General features: G+C 47.9%; 1 pseudogene; it reads left to right on the top strand.

The window, feature by feature from the left end:
* Positions 1 to 1867: 1867 nt before the first annotated feature.
* On the top strand, positions 1868 to 21107 carry LOC115111950 (epsin-1-like; annotated as a pseudogene).
* Positions 21108 to 21124: the final 17 nt, after the last annotated feature.

Here is a 21124-nt window from a genome sequence, read left to right as displayed (position 1 = left end):
GTTAGTGGTGGCTGTTTAACAGTCTGATGGCCTTGAGATAGAAGCTGTTTTTCAGTCTCTCTGTCCCAGCTTTGATGCACCTGTACTGACCTCGCCTTCTGGATGATAGCGGGGTGAACAGGCAGTGGCTCGGGTGGTTGTTGTCCTTGATGATCTTTATGGCCTTCCTGTAACATCGGGTGGTGTAGGTGTCCTGGAGGGCAGGTAGTTTGCCCCCGGTGATGCGTTGTGCAGACCTCACTACCCTCTGGAGAGCCTTACGGTTGTGGGCGGAGCAGTTGCCGTACCAGGCGGTGATACAGCCCGCCAGGATGCTCTCGATTGTGCATCTGTAGAAGTTTGTGAGTGCTTTTGGTGACAAGCCGAATTTCTTCAGCCTCCTGAGGTTGAAGAGGCGCTGCTGCGCCTTCTTCACAATGCTGTCTGTGTGAGTGGACCAATGCAGTTTGTCTGTGATGTGTATGCCGAGGAACTTAAAACTTACTACCCTCTCCACTACTGTTCCATCAATGTGGATAGGGGGGTGTTCCCTCTGCTGTTTCCTGAAGTCCACAATCATCTCCTTAGTTTTGTTGACGTTGAGTGTGAGGTTATTTTCCTGACACCACACTCCGAGGGCCCTCACCTCCTCCCTGTAGGCCGTCTCGTCGTTGTTGGTAATCAAGCCAACAAGATCCAGTTTAGGGAAGAAGCGCTCCCCGTGCATTGATTCAATCGCACTGGTGATAAGAGGTAGCGGGGAGATAGTCAATGCACAGGCGCAGACCTCCATCCTTCTTCTTCACAAAAAAGAAACTCGAGGAGGCGGGTGAAGTGGAGGACCGAATGTACCCCTGACGCAGGGATTTGGTGACATATGTCTCCATACCCGCTGTCTCCGCTTGCAACAGGGGATACACGTGACTCCTGGAAGTGCAGCGTCTACCAGGAGATCTACTGCACAATCCCCCCCTCCAATTTGGTGGTAATTGAGTCGCCTTCATTTTACAGAACGCGAGAGCCAAATCGGCATATTCTGGGGGAATGCGCAAGGTGGAGACCTGGTCTGGACTTTCCACCATGGTAGCACCAACGGAAACCCCTACACACCTCCCAGAGCACTCTTGCGACCACCCCGTGAGAGCCCTCTGTTGCCAGGAAATGGTGGGGTTATGACGAGCCACCCAGGGAAGGCCTTGTACCACAGGAAATGCAGGAGAGTCAATGAGGAAGAGAATGATTCTCTCCTCGTGACCCCGCACACTTTATTTAGGCAGGAGAAACCAACAGACAGACGCCACTGTGTCGAAACCTCCAGCCAATTGGCAAAAGGGCAAAACGCGCAAACAGTCACAATAATTATGTACAAACAATTAAACCAACCTCTTGAAATAAAACACGGAATAAACGCATACCAACTATAGCGCATCATAATAGACACTTAACACAAAACAATCTCACACAAAGACATGAGGGGGAACAGAGGAAAAAATACATGTAGTGTGATTGGGAAATGAAAACCAGGTGTGCAGGGGACAAGACAAAACAAATGGATAAATGAAAAATGGAGCGGAGATGGCTAGAAAGACGGTGATGTCGACCGCAGAACACCGCCTGAACAAGGAGAGATTGCAAAACAATCAATATCAATGGTCAGTTTGACACTATGTTACAGTATAAAGCTTATTTACAAGTGTGATAAATAGCGCTGCATTCCCATCCAGACCATGAAATAGGTTAGAATTTAGATCAAATTTTATGCATAATGTCATTAACTGTCCGCTGCCCTATGGGACTCCAAATAATGGCCAGTTATCAGTTATGATAATGACTGTGTAGCCTCGCCCAGTTCATAAATATTAAATGATGGGAGGTGCAAAGGGGTGCGGTCTTTCCTGTAGTCGGGAACGGAACCGGAAGTTCCGCCATCTCCTTGTACCATTCGAGCTACAACAGGGTCAGTATAGACTTCATTTGGATGTTAATTATGGTATATTGTCAACAGTTATTAAATATTATAGGTAATATTGACGCAGTAAACGTTCCATAACTATCGGTTTTATATTAAGGATGGTGGTATCACTCGATCAGATCATAAATACCACTCCTATTCTGTTGCCACTTGAACTGCTAGCAACAGCGTCCAACGTTATCTCATCTGTTTTATGCCGTTGGCTACTTCAGCTACCTAGCTAGGTAAATAGCAATGATTCATTCAGTGTCGTGACAGGAATACCTATATTTAGTTAGTCGGGTTTCTCTTTCACGCTTTCCCCTTAACCCCCACCACAATTGTGAAACGTTCAAATTGATCGCTACTGAGAAAGCCAAGGAGAAGGGGAGTTAACGGTAAGTAGCTAACGTTTTCCAGCTGATAGTTGGGAGGGTGGTACCAGATAGCTAACGTTAGCCAGCCTATAGCTAGCTAACGAATTAGTTAGTGTTCCCTTTCATCTGGTTTGGATGGCCTTCTATGTTTGCCAACCAAGTTCGTTACACTTCCCGTGTTCTTTGACAATAGTAGTGTCAAATATTTCCTGTGGTAATGTTTGCATTAGTGTTGAATTGCTGTGTAGACTGTTATGAGAGATGATAACTGGTTAGCATGATAACTGGGTGGGGGTATCCGGCTCAGGAGGGTGTGTTACTGTTTGATAGCAAGTGGGAACGAGCGTAGTGGCCACAGTGTCTCTGACATTGTCATGATCGTTACAGTCGACATCGTTACACCGCCCTATTTTCTTTTCTGGCGTTCTCACAAATATGGGCTAGTAGCGCAATAACTTCGGCTTGCTAACGAACTTTAGTTCAACAGTTTGTTAGCTAGCTTGTATTAGACTCAGCCAACTAGGTAAGTTTATCTGGCTTCAGCTAACTAGTTGCATGTGTATTGCATGTTGGGATTTCATTGCCGATAATGTATCTGCCATTGAATGCACATTGTATGTCTAGTGTCAGAGTAAAACTTATGCTGATACTTATTCCACTGTAAGCTGTCCTGAATATTTAAATGGCATTAGCTAAGGTCCTTATCAACAGTTGAACTTGACGGTACAATAACATAGCTACATACAACACCCGGACGTCTCCTGTCCTGTAGCATGTAGCTATGTTATTGTACCGTCAAGTTCAACTGTTGATAAGGAGCTTAGCTAATGCAGTGCTCCACATTATGATGTGTAGGGTTGAGGTCATTGCCATTTTAAATTCAGCACAGGATATGTCTGTTTCAAGGAAATATCACTTTTTTTCCGGAGTATTTCTCAGTATTTTTCAGATCACTTCCTCAATTTGCATAGAATTGGCCTGAACCCTGTTGAATTGTGAGAGATTTGGGCTAAGCTTGTCCCTTATCTACATTCGGTCATGGTAGATGCCTTGTATGAACTTTGGAACGTTGCTCCAGTAATCTCTAAACTGACTTCAGGAATGGTTATCTCTCTGTGTTATGCAACCTAGTCTCCTATTAGTACTGTACAACCTGTCGTCTTCCACTCCTTATTAGTCTGCTCGGCCACACTGCTAGGGTCATTCAGCAGCACTGGAACAATTCTGTCAGAGAAGATGGTTAAATCATGTAGGAATATGCTGTACCTACATATTAGATGAGTTTGTTAGTCACATACACAGGCTCGCAGATGTAATTGCAGGGCACAGTGACATTCTTAAGCTCCGAGCTCCGACAGTCCAGGTCAAAAAGAGAAGTGAATAAAACCCACTAAGAGTATTCATGCCACAGCATTGCTAAACAGTCCACAGAGTACTAACAGTTCAATGATGTCAAAATAGTGACACTGTTCAAACCTGCACGCCATGGCCATGCTCATCTGACCGCATTAACTGGGTCAGATAGTGAAAGTGAACCATTCTAAAACACTGCCTAATTCCAATTAAACCCAATGAAATATCCTAGCCTACGTTGTGTTTGGGGTGAGGAGAAGCTCAGGGTTTTCTCTTTGGGGACCTCAACACGTACCGGTAAGATTAGTGTTGTCATCTCTCACTCCACAGATTGTTTTTTTCACCCCAAATCTGCGGTTTTGGGACTCAATGTCTCTGTGAGGAGAGACGGACAGGCTGAGACAGAGCACTCTGTAAACGAGTGGAGCCGGAAAGAGAGAAACCAAGTGAGAGAACACTATTCCATTGTAACAGGTGTGTGTGTGTGTGTGTGTGTGCTGCCTTTCTCTCTCTGTTGACATAAAGGAGCACTATGTCCACTAAATTTGATTGCTGGTTTAGTTTTTCTCTTTCACGCAATGTTTGCCTATCCATGTCGATGTCTCTATCTCCATGTCGATGTCTCTATCTCCATGTCCATGTCTCTATCTCCATGTCCATGTCTCTATCTCCATGTCTCTATCTCCATGTCCATGTCTCTATCTCCATGTCCATGTCTCTATCTCCATGTCCATGTCTCTATCTCCATGTCCATGTCTCTATCTCCATGTCCATGTCTCTATCTCCATGTCTCTATCTCCAGTTCTCTATCTCCAGTTCTCTATCTCCATGTCTCCATGTCTCTCTCTCTCAATGTGTTCTCTCAATTCAATTCAAGGGGCTTTATTGGCATGGGAAACATGTGTTAACATTGCCAAAGCAAGTGAGGTAGATAATATACAAAAGTGAAATAAACAATAAAAATTAACAGTAAACATTACACATACAGAAGTTTCAAAACAATAAAGACATTACAAATGTCATATATACATACATACATACATACATACATACATACATGTTCTAACAATGCATAAATAGTTAAAGTACACACGGGAAAATAAATAAGCATAAATATGGGTTGTATTTACAATGTTTGTTCTTCACTGGTTGCCCTTTTCTTGTGGCAACAGGTCACAAATCTTGCTGCTGTGATAGCACACTGTGGCATTTCACCCAGTAGATATAGGAGTTTATCAAAATTGGATTTGTTTTCAAATTCTTTGTGGATCTGTGTAATCTGAAGGAAATATGTATCTCTAATATGGTCATATGTTGGACAGGAGGTTAGGAAGTGCAGCTCAGTGTGCACATAGCCTGTCTTCTCTTGAGAGCCAGGTCTGTCTACGGCGGCCTTTCTCAATAGCAAGGCTATGTCCACTAAGTCTGTACATAGTCAAAGCTTTCCTTAAGTTTGGGTCAGTCACAGTGGACAGGTATTCTGCCACTGTGTACTCTCTGTTTAGGGCCAAATAGCATACTAGTTTGCTCTGTTTTTTTGTTAATTCTTTCCAATGTGTCAAGTAATTATCTCTCTCTCTCAATGTGTTCTCTCTCTTGATGTGTCTCTCTCTCTCTCTCTCGATGTGTCTCTCTCTCTCTCTCGATGTGTCTCTCTCTCTCTCTCTCGATGTGTCTCTCTCTCTCTCTCGATGTGTCTCTCTCTCTCTCTCTCTCTCTCTCTCTCTCTCTCTCTCTCTCTCTCTCTCTCTGTCTCTCTCTCTCTCTCTCGATGTGTCTCTCTCTCTCTCTCGATGTGTCTCTCTCTCTCTCGATGTGTCTCTCTCTCTCTCTCTCTCTCTCTCTCTCTCGATGTGTCTCTCTCTCTCTCTCGATGTGTCTCTCTCTCTCTCTCTCGATGTGTCTCTCTCTCTCTCTCTCGATGTGTCTCTCTCTCTCTCTCTCTCGATGTGTCTCTCTCTCTCTCTCTCTCTCTCTCTCTCTCTCTCTCTCTCTCTCTCGATGTGTCTCTCTCTCTCTCTCTCTCGATGTGTCTCTCTCTCTCTCTCGATGTGTCTCTCTCTCTCTCTCTCGATGTGTCTCTCTCTCTCTCTCTCGATGTGTCTCTCTCTCTCTCTCGTGTCTCTCTCTCTCTCTCGATGTGTCTCTCTCTCTATATAAAAAATAAACCTTATTTGTATTAATGACAATTACAACTACTGAATGTTATTTGAACTTAATATAATATATCAATAAAATCTATTTAGCCTCTCATGTTCAATTTGGTTTAAATAATGCAAAAACAAAGTGTTGGAGAAGAACGTAAAGTGCAATATGTGCTCTAACGTCTTGCTTAGAACATGAGAACATATGAAAGCTGTTCCTTTTAACATGAGTCTTTAATATTCCCAGGTAAGAAGTTTTAGGTTGTAGTTATTATAGGACTTTTTCCTCTATACCATTTGTATTTCATTAACCTTTGACTATTGTCTCTCCTCTCTCCTCGCTCCTGTCTCCACAGCCACCACATCTCTGCATAGCTCGGAGCGAGTGAAGTTTGAAACGCTATTAGCGCACGCTAACTCTTTCACTTTGGTCACACCAGCCTCATCTCGGGAGTTGATAGGTTTGAAGTCAAAAACAGCGCAATGCTTGACGCACATCGTCTGGCTGCTGTTTGAATGAATATTTACTGCTTCTGCCTACCACTGCTCAGTGTCTTAGATACTTGTATGCTCTCAGATTATATGCCACACAGGACACACTAGATAATATCTAGTAATATCATCAACCATGTGTAGTTAACTAGTGATTATGATTGATTGTTTTTTATAAGATCATTTTAATGCTAGCTAGCAACTGTCTGCATTCACGTCTCTCCTTGTGGAATGTCTCTCTCTAGTTAACTCCTCGAGATGTCTCTTTCTGCCCCTGAAGGAGGCAGTTAACCCACCGTTCCTAGGCGATGAAAATAAGAATGTGTTCTCTCTCTCTCTTGATGTCTTGATGTCTCTCTCTCTCTCTTGATGTCTCTCTCTCTCTCTCTTGATGTCTCTCTCTCTCGATGTCTCTCTCTCTCGATGTCTCTCTCTCTCTCTCTCGATGTCTCTCTCTCTCGATGTCTCTCTCTCTCGATGTCTCTCTCTCGATGTCTCTCTCTCTGTCTCTCTCTCGATGTCTCTCTCTCTCGATGTCTCTCTCTCTCGATGTCTCTCTCTCTCTCGATGTCTCTCTCTCTCTCTCTCTCTCTCGATGTCTCTCTCTCTCTGTCTCTCGATGCGATGTCTCTCTCTCTCTGTCTCTCGATGTCTCTCGATGTCTCTCTCTCTCGATGTCTCTCTCTCTCTCTCGATGTCTCTCGATGCCTCTCTCTCTCGATGTCTCTCGATGTCTCTCTCTCTCGATGTCTCTCGATGTCTCTCTCTCTCTCGATGTCTCTCTCTCTCTCTCGATGTCTCTCTCTCTGTCTCTCTCTCTCTCGATGTCTCTCTCGATGTCTCTCTCTCGATGTCTCTCTCTCTCTCTCTCTCTCGATGTCTCTCTCTCTCTCTCGATGTCTCTCTCTCTCTCGATGTCTCTCTCTCTCTCGATGTCGATGTCTCTCTCTCTCTCGATGTCTCTCTCTCTCTCTCGATGTCTCTCTCTCTCGATGTCTCTCTCTCTCGATGCCTCTCTCGATGTCTCTCGATGTTTCTCTCTCGATGTCTCTCTCTCTTGATGTCTCTCTCTCTCTCGAAGTCTCTCTCTCTTGATGTCTCTCTTGATGTCTCTCTTGATGTCTCTCTTGATGTCTCTCTCTCTCTCTCGATGTCTCTTGATGTCTCTCTCTCTCGATGTCTCTCTTGATGTCTCTCTCTCTCTCTTGATGTCTCTCTCTCTCTGTGTCTCTTGATGTCTCTCTCTCTCTTGACTCTTGATGTCTCTCTCGATGTCTCTCTCTCTCGATGCGTCTCTCTCTCTCTCTCTCGATGCGTCTCTCTCTCTTGATGTCTCTCTCTCTCTGTGTCTCTTGATGTCTCTCTCTCTCTTGACTCTTGATGTCTCTCTCGATGTCTCTCTCTCTCGATGCGTCTCTCTCTCTCTCTCGAGATGTGTCTCTCTCTTGATGTCTCTCTCGCTCTCGATGTGTCTCTCTCTCTCTCGATGTGTCTCTCTCTCTCTCGATGTGTCTCTCTCTCTCTCGATGTCTCTCTCTCTCTCTTGATGTCTCTCTCTTGATGTCTCTCTCTCTTTGATGTCTGGAGTTTGGCTCCTCTCCTCTCTCTGTATTAACTCACTGTACACTTTGCCCTGGCTGCTATTTGTTTTGTGTTGTATTAACTGTTTTACAACCCCTCTCTTTCTCTGTGTGGGGCAGATTTTCTGTGGAACCCGACAGCCAGACGGTTGCCATGTCGACCTCATCGCTACGGCGACAAGTAAAGAACATTGTCCACAACTTCTCAGAGGCCGAGATAAAGGTTCGCTCGTCCTCTTTCTTTTCTCTCTTCCTCTCCGACCACTTTTCCACCCACACCTCTATTTTTTTATTCTTCTGTTACCCATTGTCCTCTTCCTCCTATCCTTACCACTTCTGTTCAAGGCCATCTCACCTCAGTCTTCCCCGCCTCTGCTTCCTCCCTCTCCAACTCTTTCTTCCTCTCCTCCCTTCTGTCTTAACTCCTCTTAACTATTGACTATTAACTACTTACCAAAGAATACATTCCACTGTGTACTCCCTGTATCTCCACCTCTTGCTATCTGGGTTCATGTAATCATGTTATCCATTCATCATGATGATTCTGTCCAGCCTGTTTATCATCACATCATCTCCACACCCCAGAGAGTAGAAGAGATGATCAGTTAAGGTGACCTACGATCACGGCTGTGGACTTATCAGGGGGTTCATTTGATTAAAGTACTTTGCATAATTGTTTTGTCTGTTTTTACATGTTTAGTCGGGAGCTTTGTATCGTAATATATTTTGTTGGCTTGAGCTTGCCAAGGGAATGAATAGTCTGTTGTCTTGATATAAACTACCAGTTGATTAATCAATTCATTGATCAATAAATCACACCTTAGATTGTTCAATGTTGACTGCTTTTGGGGCGTCAGGTAGCCTAGTGGTTAGAGCCATGGGCCAGTAACCGAAAGGTTTCTCGATCGAATCCCTGAGCTGACATGGTAAACATCTGTCGTTCTGCCCCTGAACAAGGCAGTTAACCCACCGTTCCTAGGCCGTCATTGTAAATAATATTTTGTTCTTAACTGACTTGTCTAGTTAAATAAAGGTTAAAGAAAGAATCCTGATGTTTCTCTCCCCCCTCTGTCCCTTGTCTCTCCCCCCTCTGTCCCGTGTGTCTCTCCCCCCTCTGTCCCGTGTGTCTCTCCCCCTCTGTCCCGTGTGTCTCTCCCCCTCTGTCCCGTGTGTCTCTCCCCTCTGTCCCGTGTGTCTCTCCCCCTCTGTCCCGTGTGTCTCTCCCCCTCTGTCCCGTGTGTCTCTCCCCCTCTGTCCCGTGTGTCTCTCCCCCTCTGTCCCGTGTGTCTCTCCCCCTCTGTCCCGTGTGTCTCTCCCCTCTGTCCCGTGTGTCTTCCCCCTCTGTCCCGTGTGTCTTCCACCCTCTGTCCCGTGTGTCTCTCCACCCTCTGTCCCGTGTGTCTCTCCACCCTCTGTCCCGTGTGTCTCTCCACCCTCTGTCCCGTGTGTCTCTCCACCCTCTGTCCCGTGTGTCTCTCCACCCTCTGTCCCGTGTGTCTCTCCCCTCTGTCCCGTGTGTCTCTCCCCCTCTGTCCCGTGTGTCTCTCCCCCTCTGTCCCGTGTGTCTCTCCCCCCCTCTGTCCCGTGTGTCTCTCCCCCTCTGTCCCCTGTGTCTCTCCCCCTCTGTCCCCTGTGTCTCTCCCCCTCTGTCCCCTGTGTCTCTCCCCCTCTGTCCCCTGTATCTCTTCCCCCACGCCCCTTGTGTCTTTCCCCCCCCACGCCCCTTGTGTCTTTCCCCCCACGCCCCTTGTGTCTTTCCCCCCCACGCCCCTTGTGTCTCTTCCCCCCACGCCCCTTGTGTCTCTTCCCCCCCACGCGCCCCCTTGTGTCTCTTCCCCCACGCCCCTTGTGTCTCTTCCCCCCACGCCCCTTGTGTCTCTTCCCCCACGCCCCTTGTGTCCCCCCCCACGCCCCTTGTGTCTCTTCCCCCACGCCCCTTGTGTCTCTTCCCCCCACGCCCCTTGTGTCTCTTCCCCCACGCCCCTTGTGTCTCTTCCCCCACGCCCCTTGTGTCTCTTCCCCCACGCCCCTTGTGTCTCTTCCCCCACGCCCCTTGTGTCTCTTCCCCCACGCCCCTTGTGTCTCTTCCCCCCCCTTGTGTCTCTTCCCCCACGCCCCTTGTGTCTCTTCCCCCCCACGCCCCTCTTCCCCCACGCCCCTTGTGTCTCTTCCCCCACGCCCTTGTGTCCTTTCCCCCACGCCCTTGTGTCTCTTCCCCCCCACGCCCCTTGTCTCTCCCCCCACGCCCCTTGTCTCTCTTCCCCCACGCCCCTTGTCTCTCTTCCCCCCACGCCCCTTGTCTCTCTTCCCCCCCACGCCCCTTGTCTCTCTTTCCCCCACGCCCCTTGTCTCTCTTTCCCCCCACGCCCCTTGTCTCTCTTTTCCCCACGCCCCTTGTCTCTCTTCCCCCCCCACGCCCCTTGTCTCTCTTCCCCCCCCCACGCCCTTGTCTCTCTTTCCCCCCCCACGCCCCTTGTCTCTCTTCCCCCCCGCCCCTTGTCTCTCTTTCCCCCCCGCCCCTTGTCTCTCTTTGTCTCTCTTCCCCCCCCACGCCCCTTGTCTCTCTTTCCCCCCACGCCCCTTGTCTCTCTTTTTTTCCCCCCGCCCCTTGTCTCTCTTTATCCCCCCACGCCCCTTGTCTCTCTTTTCCCCATCTCTTTTATCCCCCACGCCCCTTGTCTCTCTTTCCCCCCCACGCCCCTTGTCTCTCTTCCCCCCCACGCCCCTTGTCTCTCTTTCCCCCCACGCCCCTTGTCTCTTCCCCCCACGCCCCTTGTCTCTCTCCCCCCACGCCCCTTGTCTCTCTTTCCCCCCACGCCCCTTGTCTCTCTTTCCCCCCCACGCCCCTTGTCTCTTTCCCCCCCACGCCCCTTGTCTCTCTTTCCCCCCACGCCCCTTGTCTCTCTTTCCCCCCACGCCCCTTGTCTCTTCCCCCCCCGCCCTTGTCTCTCTTTCCCCCCACGCCCCTTGTCTCTCTTTCCCCCCCCACGCCCTTGTGCTCTCTCCCCCCACGCCCCTTGTCTCTCTTTCCCCCCACGCCCCTTGTCTCTCTTCCCCCCACGCCCCTTGTCTCTCTTCCCCCCCCACGCCCCTTGTCTCTCTTCCCCCCCACGCCCCTTGTCTCTCTTCCCCCCCCGCCCCTTGTCTCTCTCCCCCCCGCCCCTTGTCTCTCTCCCCCACGCCCCTTGTCTCTCTCCCCCCACGCCCCTTGTCTCTCTCCCCCCCCACGCCCCTTGTCTCTCTCCCCCACGCCCCTTGTCTCTCTTTCCCCCACGCCCCTTGTCTCTCTTTCCCCCACGCCCTTGTCTCTCTTTCCCCCGCCCCTTGTCTCTCTTTCCCCCACGCCCCTTGTCTCTTTTTTCCCCCCGCCCCTTGTCTCTCTTTATCCCCCCACGCCCCTTGTCTCTCTTTACCCCCACGCCCCTTGTCTCTCTTTACCCCCCACGCCCCTTGTCTCTCTTTACCCCCCACGCCCCTTGTCTCTCTTTACCCCCACGCCCCTTGTCTCTCTTTACCCCCCACGCCCCTTGTCTCTCTTTACGCCCCTTGTCTCCTCTGTCCCTTGTCTCCAGGTGCGGGAAGCGACGTCCAATGACCCATGGGGCCCCAGCAGCTCTCTGATGTCAGAGATAGCAGACCTGACCTACAACGTAGTGGCCTTCTCTGAGATCATGAGCATGGTGTGGAAACGACTCAACGACCACGGCAAGAACTGGAGACACGTCTACAAGGTTTGCATGTGTTGGGTGGTGAGCGAGAGGAAGTGAAAAGGAAAGTTGTGTGAATGTCTGTTTAATATTGACCATAACAACAGGTGACGTAGTCTGTCTGTCTGGTTTGTCTGCTCACACACTCACTCTCACTGTTGTATTTGTACACATAGAAATAGGAATTAGAATACTAGAATGGACATAACTAAACCAAGATAGACCACAGTCCGTTGTTTTCAAATGGGATCAGATGAGTCATAGTGGGCAGAACCAAGCACAATCTAGCAAGATCCTATTGTCGCGTTCTAGCATTCATTTGCATATTTGCAATAACTCAATTTGCTTTTGCACTGTTTCTAAACCACAATTTTTTTAATACTTTGGCAAAGTTTAGTCCACTCTGTTCGTAACATATTTTAGTTTTGGGAAGAGAACTGTATTGAGAGAATTGGCAGAATATCGACAAATCCATCTTGTTCCATCTTCTCCCACTGCCGCCCACTGGGCTTCCTTTCACTACCATATTTGGTAGTGAGTAGAAATTCCAAACGGATGCTTCACATTTATACATCCGGTGAAATATCTGTGACCTAAGGCTTCATATGACAGTATAAAAGATCTTCCATTTTGGCCAGTGACTAGGTCAGCCAGGGATAAGATATTGTGCACATTATGCTTGTTAGCTAGCCTGTCAGTTTCAGTGGAATTAATGATTCCATGAATGTTTGAAATGAACAATGTCTACACTATTTCTGATCAATTTGATGTTATTTTAATGAACAAAAAAGTAGTTTTTCTTTAAAAAAACAAGGACATTTCTAAGTGACACCCAAACATATTATATGAGTGTAGCATACAGCAATCGGTGGTGGTAATCAAAGTAGTTTTTAACTGTAATGCAGTTGCTTGGTGATAATGACATGAACCTGTATGGGGGTTAGTGTCCATACAAGCTTTATACTCAACTCAACATAGCCTAAATGTAGGCTAATTCTGCTGGGGGGGAAATGAGGAGATTCGGGATATTCCTTCACTGCCCTTTCCTGTACTCATTTCCATGGCAATTCCATTGTTTTGGTCGAGTTCAATTGACATCTTTACCACATCTATGGCTGCTATTCTCGTCCCGTTCTGGAACTTTGAGGGTTTATGACATAGCATCTCCAGTAATTGAATATCTGTGGTTTCTACTGTACTGTGTGTTCTCCAGGCTATGACTCTCATGGAGTACCTCATAAAGACGGGTTCAGAGCGCGTGGCTCAGCAGTGCAGAGAGAACATCTACGCTGTCCAGACTCTCAAGGACTTCCAGTTCATCGACAGAGACGGCAAGGACCAGGTACGACGCGCTCGCACGCACACACACACTGTACACACATTCCCAAACACACACTGGTACGGGATCACTACTCGCCTCTCATTCAAGGACTTTACAATGTTTTCACTGTGACCTCTTATACAAACACAGAGTGAAAGCCAACAGTAACATGTTTATGGGCTGGTAATGGCAATATAGCAGGTCACAGGGAAACACTGATGGAAATGGAACGACTGAAACAGGAATGTAGCACTTAGTTTGCAGGCAAATAACTGACATTTATCAACTATTCAGTGACACAGCTGTGTAGTTAGGAAGGTTGTGCACTGAGTTGTATGTACTCATGTGCATTCACCTGCATGTGTGTCAGGGGGTGAATGTGCGGGAGAAGGCCAAACAGCTGGTAACACTGCTGAAGGACGAGGAGAGACTACGAGAGGAGAGGATCCATGCCCTCAAGACCAAAGAGAAGATGGCACAGACCACCAGTGGTGAGAGACAACTACATTACCCAGCCTGCACCAGCCACCAGGGGATCTGATACAGATTGAGGAGGAAAGCAAACCATAAACAGAAATGTAGTTTTAAGTTGTCTGCTGTGATGCAGAGCTGCCCTGATCCTGGAGAGATGCATTTGGTGTTTGCAGGCTTTTGTTCCTGCCCGGCTCTAACTATGCCATGATGCGCACGCAATACCATTTTCTTTCGCCTCCTTTCCCTGTTCTCCGTTCCCCTCATCCTGTCCCCCAGCCTCTTCGGTCCCCTCAGCTCCAGGTCTGGGGGGTGGAGCGCTGTCTCAGGGCTCTCACTCTGGAGGGGCGGACCCAGAGCAAGCGTGGCCACAGAGCTCCGGTGAGGAGGACCTGCAGCTGCAGCTGGCCCTGGCCATGAGCAAGGAGGAGGCGGAACAGGTATACAGTACAGCCAGCCTGGAGCTGGTGGAGGGTAGGCAGAACCCCCGCTGGCCAACCACACTGTTAACCTGAGGTCCAATGGCTTGATAAAGGGGTTGATTTGTATAGGATATATGCACTGTACACCCTACAACCACTATACATAGAACACATGTATATGGTAACACTTAACTACAGTCCATAACAGAAGTATCCGGGCATAGCAAGGTTAACCCAGGACAATGTGTGTTTCCATTCACTCACCTTTACCCTCTGACCCCTGACCCCCAGACTACTGTGGCCCCTCTGGAGGACGCAGAGCTCCGCTATGCACTCACACTCAGCAAGGAAGTACAAGAACAGGTCAGGGGGCAAAGGTCACCACCTGACCGACCGATCATCATCTACCTATCTATCTGTCAATCTGTCTACCCAGCCGGCAGTCACTCCATCGAGTCTTAATCCCAATCAAAATGAATGATATTCATAGGAATGATCTGTTTCATAAAATCCAAACATACACGTCAATGGGTTAATAATATAAGAAGGAAACAAGTAGTTTTAAAAATATCTCCCCTTTGATTTAATCAGTGTAAAATGATGCATGGCAAAGACTTCATCATTTGAATGACTCAATTGAACCCTTTCTGAATGAGTGATTACTCCCTTTTTTCCTTCCATTGCAAATGACTCTGTTCTGAACGCATGCTTCAAACTACACACACAATGACATACTTAAACACACTCAATTAAAGGCATCTTCCAGTGCCCGCACTCTGCAAGTTGGAGGGCAGTATTCAATCAACACCGGTATTCAGAAGTTTAGAGGCTAAGGCAAAACAACACTCCCTAAGCATTGTTAAAACTACAGCTTGTTTTTTACCCACTTTGTTCTTTTGTCTCACAAAGTTCTTAAGTATAGATACAACCTCAGTGTAATTCTAGGACCCGACGTCATATTCTAGGACCCCGACGTCATATTCTAGGACCCCGACGTCATATTCTAGGACCCCGACGTCATATTCTAGCACCCCGACGTCATATTCTAGGACCCGACGTCATATTCTAGGACCCCGACGTCATATTCTAGCACCCCGACGTCATATTCTAGCACCCCGACGTCATTCTAGGACCCCGACTTCGTTCTAGAATGTCAACTTCCTTGCAGAAGCACAAGAAGAGGACTGTTGTTTTGTCTCCCCATGAACACTTCTGGATACAGGCAGTGGTTGAATAGAGAGCCCTGGCAGACAGTCCACGTCCAGTATGGCTGGGACCCTGACCAGTTTCTTCAGAAGGTGAAAGAGGATACTGCCCATAGCGGCTGGTCTAGAATCAGTTTTTGATTTCCTCAAGGAAGGGAGAATGTTTTCCAACTCCCTAAGGTGGGTTGAGGAGAGCTGATCTGAGAGCAGCCACTAAAGGCAGCATCACTCCTGGAGCTTTGCATCACGGTCAGATAGTGCTTCCTGGGGGAGTGAAATTAAGTTGCTCCCTAGACACTGATCTAATGTCAGTTTAGCATATTCTCCCCAAATGGCTTTGGCTACAATTTGGAGGTAGTAAGCTGATCCTAGATCTGTGCCTATGGGCTGGCCTGCCCGAGCGCTTGTCGCAGGTGATGACATCAGAGCTGTATGTGATTGGCAGGAGGAGAGGCTGCGCAGGGGGGACGACCTGAGACTGCAGATGGCCATCGAGGAGAGCAGGATGGAGAAGGCCAAGCCAGAGGAGGTGTGTTTGGTGACGTGTGTGTACGCCAGCCATAGGGGAGGGATGGATGGGGGCTACACACACTCTTTAGACAATACCACTCAGTTCCTCTTTCTCTCTCCTGGTGTTACCTGCTGTAGTTGTGTCTCTCACCTGTGCATTCTGTGATGGAGAGAACTGAAAGCGAAGGTAGTGTAGGCCGAAACCAGAAGGGTTTCTGAACCCTATAGGGTAACTAACTGTAAGCTATGATATTTCCTAGAGGTGCCTTTTTTGAATTAAAAGTTGTGCTTAAGAACTGAGAGTTTGCCAATTATCTGACTGACTGGTCAGCAAAATCAACAGACCGGTGCTGGTCCCCAGACCACAGGTTGAGAAACAAGAAACACCCCCCGCTCTCTCCCGTCCCGGTACTAGTTGATCTATCCCTTCTTTCATACTCTGCTTTTATCAAGGCAACTGTGTGTGTTGCCTGTGTCAACATTTGTTTAGTGTGTATGTTAACTGACTGCTCTGTGATTTTCAGTGTGGGTGTGTGTGTGGGTGTGTGTGTATGAGAGACAGACTACTCTAGCCTTGAGCTCATTGACTCTTGATGTCTGTTCAACATCAGTGTGTGTGTGGGTGTGTGTGTGTGTGTGGGTGTGTGTGTATGAGAGACGGACTACACTAGCCTTGAGCTCATTGACTCTTGATGTCTGTTCAACATCAGTGTGGGTGTGGGGGTGTGTGTATGAGAGACAGACTACTCTAGCCTTGAGCTCATTGACTCTTGGTGTCTGTTCAACATCAGTGTGTGTGTGGGTGGGTGTGTGGGTGTGTGTGTATGAGAGACAGACTACTCTAGCCTTGAGCTCATTGACTCTTGATGTCTGTTCAACATCAGTGGGTGTGTGGGTGTGTGTGTATGAGAGACAGACTACTCTAGCCTTGAGCTCATTGACTCTTGATGTCTGTTCAACATCAGTGGGTGTGTGGGTGTGGGTGTGTGTGTATGAGAGACAGACTACTCTAGCCTTGAGCTCATTGACTCTTGGTGTCTGTTCAACATCAGTGTGTGGCTGTGTGGGTGTGTGTGTATGAGAGACAGACTACTCTAGCCTTGAGCTCATTGACTCTTGATGTCTGTTCAACATCTGTGGGTGTGTGTGTATGAGAGAGACTACTCTAGCCTTGAGCTCATTGACTCTTGATGTCTGTTCAACATCAGTGGGTGTGTGGGTGTGTGTGTATGAGAGACAGACTACTCTAGCCTTGAGCTCATTGACTCTTGGTGTCTGTTCAACATCAGTGTGGGTGTGTGTGTGTATGAGAGACAGACTACTCTAGCCTTGAGCTCATTGACTCTTGGTGTCTGTTCAACATCAGTGTGTGTGGGTGTGGGTGTGTGTGTATGAGAGACAGACTACTCTAGCCTTGAGCTCATTGACTCTTGATGTCTGTTCAACATCTGTGGGTGTGTGTGTATGAGAGACAGACTACTCTAGCCTTGAGCTCATTGACTCTTGATGTCTGTTCAACATCAGTGGGTGTGTGGGTGTGTGTGTATGAGAGACAGACTACTCTAGCCTTGAGCTCATTGACTCTTGGTGTCTGTTCAACATCAGTGTGGGTGTGTGTGTGTATGAGAGACAGACTACTCTAGCCTTGAGCTCATTGACTCTTGGTGTCTGTTCAACATCAGTGTGTGGGTGTGTGTGTATGAGAGACAGACTACTCTAGCCTTGAGCTCATTGACTCTTGGTGTCTGTTCAACATCAGTGTGGGTGTGGGTGTGTGTGTATGAGAGACAGACTACTCTAGCCTTGAGCTCATTGACTCTTGGTGTCTATTCAACATCAGTGTGTGTGTGGGTGTGTGTGTGGGTGTGTGTGTATGAGAGACAGACTACACTAGCCTTGAGCTCATCGACTCTTGGTGTCTGTTCAACATCAGTGTGTGTGGGTGTGGGTGTGTGTGTATGAGAGACAGACTACTCTAGCCTTGAGCTCATTGACTCTTGGTGTCTGTTCAACATCAGTGTGTGTGTGGGTATGAGAGACAGACTACTCTAGCCTTGAGCTCATTGACTCTTGGTGTCTGTTCTACATCAGTGTGTGTGTGGGTGTGTGTGTATGAGAGACAGACTACTCTAGCCTTGAGCTCATTGACTCTTGGTGTCTGTTCTAAATCAGTGTGTTGTTATAACCTGTATATTATCCTCTCCCAGAGTGCGTTAATGGAGCTGAGTGCTGTGGACCCCTGGGGGGCTCCTGCTGCTGCCTCTGGGGGCTCTGCCGGCCCCTCACCCCCTCCCACAGTCCCCCTCCCAGCCCCCTCTGCCTCTGGCCCCTGGGGCCTGGCCCCTGCAGACCCTTGGGGTGCCTCATCGCCCGCCTCACCCCCCAGCGTAGACCCGTGGGCTAGTGGAGGGACGGCCCCCCCAACGATAGCCCCCCCGCCAGACCCCTGGGGAGAGACAGCCTCCTCAAGAGTCAACTCAGTTGACCCCTGGGGACCCTCAGGTTAGTGACCTCTGACCTTTACTCCCCTGGCCCCGTCTACACCTGTTACCCTCATTCCGTCTCCTTGTCCCACACCCCTACCTCCACACACTGGACATCAATACATTTGGTCTATTTTCCCAATACTCTTCAAATAGCCAGCATGTTTAGATCATTTGGAATGTGACCCTTCATATCTCAGTCAGGGGTGTCTCTGGTTTCAATAAAATATCTCTGTCTGTTACCTCCTTTCAAGTGAAAAGATTGTCTGTGTCCAGCTCTTCCATAGCAGTACAGATAAATGAGAGAAAGTTGGGAAAGGAAGCCATATTGGACTTGGGATCCAGCCCAGCTCCTTGTTCCCAAACTATTGTATGGTGTTGGGTTCCTGTTCAGTTCAAGAGATGAACAATCCTCATTGAAAATAAATGGCACTTTTGAAATCTTAGATGGGAATTCCAATTCATCTTTTGAATTGACTGACTTGAAATGGTATTGACCCCGACCCCGGTGTTGTATGTGAGCCAAACCCCTGCCTGTCTCCCTCCCCCATAGCTGTGACCCCCCCCAGTGTCGACCCCTGGGGTCCCTCTGTGCCCCTCTCCACCACCTCCTCATTTGGGGGGCCAATAGACCCCTGGGCTGGGGACGGGGTTGACCCCATCATCACCTCTGACCCATGGAGCGACTCCGCCAAACACACTAATGGCACAGGTACATCCACACACACACTGACACATAATGGCAAGGACATATGGATGAGATGCTCATTGAGCACCCCCCCCCCCCCCCATTCACCCACAAACACAGTTGTCTTGCATTCCATCCTCCCTCAGTAATACTGGTATAATGTTGTGGTGTCTAATCTGGTTAGTCACTATAAATACAGTACTCCATGTTCACCTTCACTCTCGCTCTCCCCTTCCCTCCCTCCCTTCCTCTCTGTAGGACACCCAGAACTGCGAGGTCAGTTAACTGGCGACAGTGCGGGTTCTCCGGTGCCCTTTGATCTCACACCTCTGTGCTCTTCACTTCCTGTCCGTAAGACCCCTGAGTCGTTCCTGGGCCCAACGCATCTCTGGTGGACCTGGACTCACTGGTGTCTTCTAAACCCAAACCTAAACAACCTCCTCCTCCATCAATCTCCTCCTCAACACACAACCCCTTCCTCCAGACCACAGGTACTGATAACACATGAACACATACACACGCATTTTTAAGCACTTTGTGTTTGTAATAAATGAAAGTACATTGATTGAAGTATTCTCTCCTCTCCAGCCTCGTCTTCAGCCCCTGGCATGGCAGTCACCCCGGGCAGCACAATCTCCAGCAGGGGGGTTTCTCCGACGCCACCCCCCACCTCCAACCCGTTTGGCGCGGCCGCCCCCATGTCCTCCATCTCCCCACAGCCCTCCACACTGGGCCTCAGCAGCCTCCGCACCAGCCCTGTACCACCCAACCCCATGGCATACCCTGGCATGGGCTTGGGGCCTATGGGTATTGGAGCACCAGGCCTGGGGATGGGCATGATGCAGAGCCCCATGGGAATGTCCCCCTACGGCGGGCTCTCGCCCATGGGTCCTCCTGGGTCCTCTCACTTCATGGGGCCCGGAGGGGCCCTGCCCCCACAGCTGAATTTTGGGGGGCCTATGGGGGCAGCTGGAGTGATGGGAGCCGGGGGAGCAGTGGGAGGGGCCGGAGTGACGGGCGCCAGCACCAATCCCTTTCTTCTTTGAGGACGTTTCGGCACTCCCCCTTCCTCTTCAACACCCAATCCAGGCCCTGCCCCACCCCCTGGCTTATCTACTGCCCCTCCCCCCAGAGCGATCCTCCTTCAACACAAACAATTTATGTTTCCAAAAAGAAACGTGTACATCTCTATTTAAAGAAGAAAAAGAATATCTGAATTTGTTATTTTCTTTCAGAAGCATTTACATGAATTTCAACAACAAAAATATTTTGGTTCATTTCAGTGGGATGTAGCGGGAGGGAAATAGACGTTTATTTATTTTTTATTTTGTTTTAATGCGTTTTGGTTTCTTTCAGTCCTTTCTAAAATAAAGGTGGGTGTTTTGAGAGTTAGGCTTCATCAGTTATGTCACACTGATATATTGTATTATTGCACTGACAGGCATGGGGAGAGAGAGGGGACATGGCCACTAACAAACTGAAACACAAACAAATTCCTGTACCTGCCTCTTCCTCTTTGTCTGTAGAAAAGAAAGATAGGATGAACACTGACATGAGAGGATTTTATTTTAAAAACTCATGAACAAGATTTGGTCTGAAAAAACTGGCATTAACATTTCAGCCACAATATAGTCAAATCATTCAATAGCTGTTCTATTTTTTATTTAATGTTTAATATAATTTATTTATAATTTTTTCCGCTCCTGGGAATGAATAAACAAGTGGGGAAAAATTACGCAATTATGCCATAAAATCAAATGCTTATTTTTTGTTACTGATTGTCATGGAAATCAAGAAGGCATCTATTGAATTGGTTGAGGAGAGATGGAATGTGTTTTGTAAATGTGTTGTGTGGAAGAGTGTGTGTGTGTGTGTGTGTGTGTGTGTGTGTGTGAATGTGTCTCTGTCTCCATTCATCCTGCGTCCTCGCTTATTTCAGCAAGATACAAATCTATTATTTTTGTTTTTAAAAATTGTCACTTGTATCAATGCTATGTAATGTTGGGATTTAAATGAGGTATTATAAGGATCGCATTTTTCTGCCAATTTTATTTCACAAATGTTTTGTATTAATCAGAAGCATTAATCTTTCTCACTCTTTCATACAGAATGTCTCGTCTCCAGGTGTCTCAGCATGACTGGACCCTCTCCTTTCTGACCCTCGTTCCTACGGGGGGAGAGCTGCAGATGCTTCTTTTAAAGAGACAATTCAATGAACGAACTTAAACAACAGGGGACTTGATGACATGCTCCATGCTGTTTCTTTTCATTTAGTTTGATGAATTGATTGTTATTTTATATCAACTAAAATATCTCTTTTATTGGGAAAGGTCACATTTTGTGTGGTGTTAACTGTGAACATTCACATTTGAAAAGTAAAATGAAAAAAAAAAAAAATTTAAGAAATAAAACAAATCCACAAAGGCTATGTTTCCTTACGT

The sequence above is a fragment of the Oncorhynchus nerka genome, linkage group LG14 (assembly GCF_034236695.1).
Source record: "Oncorhynchus nerka isolate Pitt River linkage group LG14, Oner_Uvic_2.0, whole genome shotgun sequence".
Classification (NCBI taxonomy): domain Eukaryota; kingdom Metazoa; phylum Chordata; class Actinopteri; order Salmoniformes; family Salmonidae; genus Oncorhynchus; species Oncorhynchus nerka.
The sequence above is the reverse complement of the archived record's forward strand: the minus strand, read 5'-3'. Positions and strand labels throughout refer to the sequence as shown.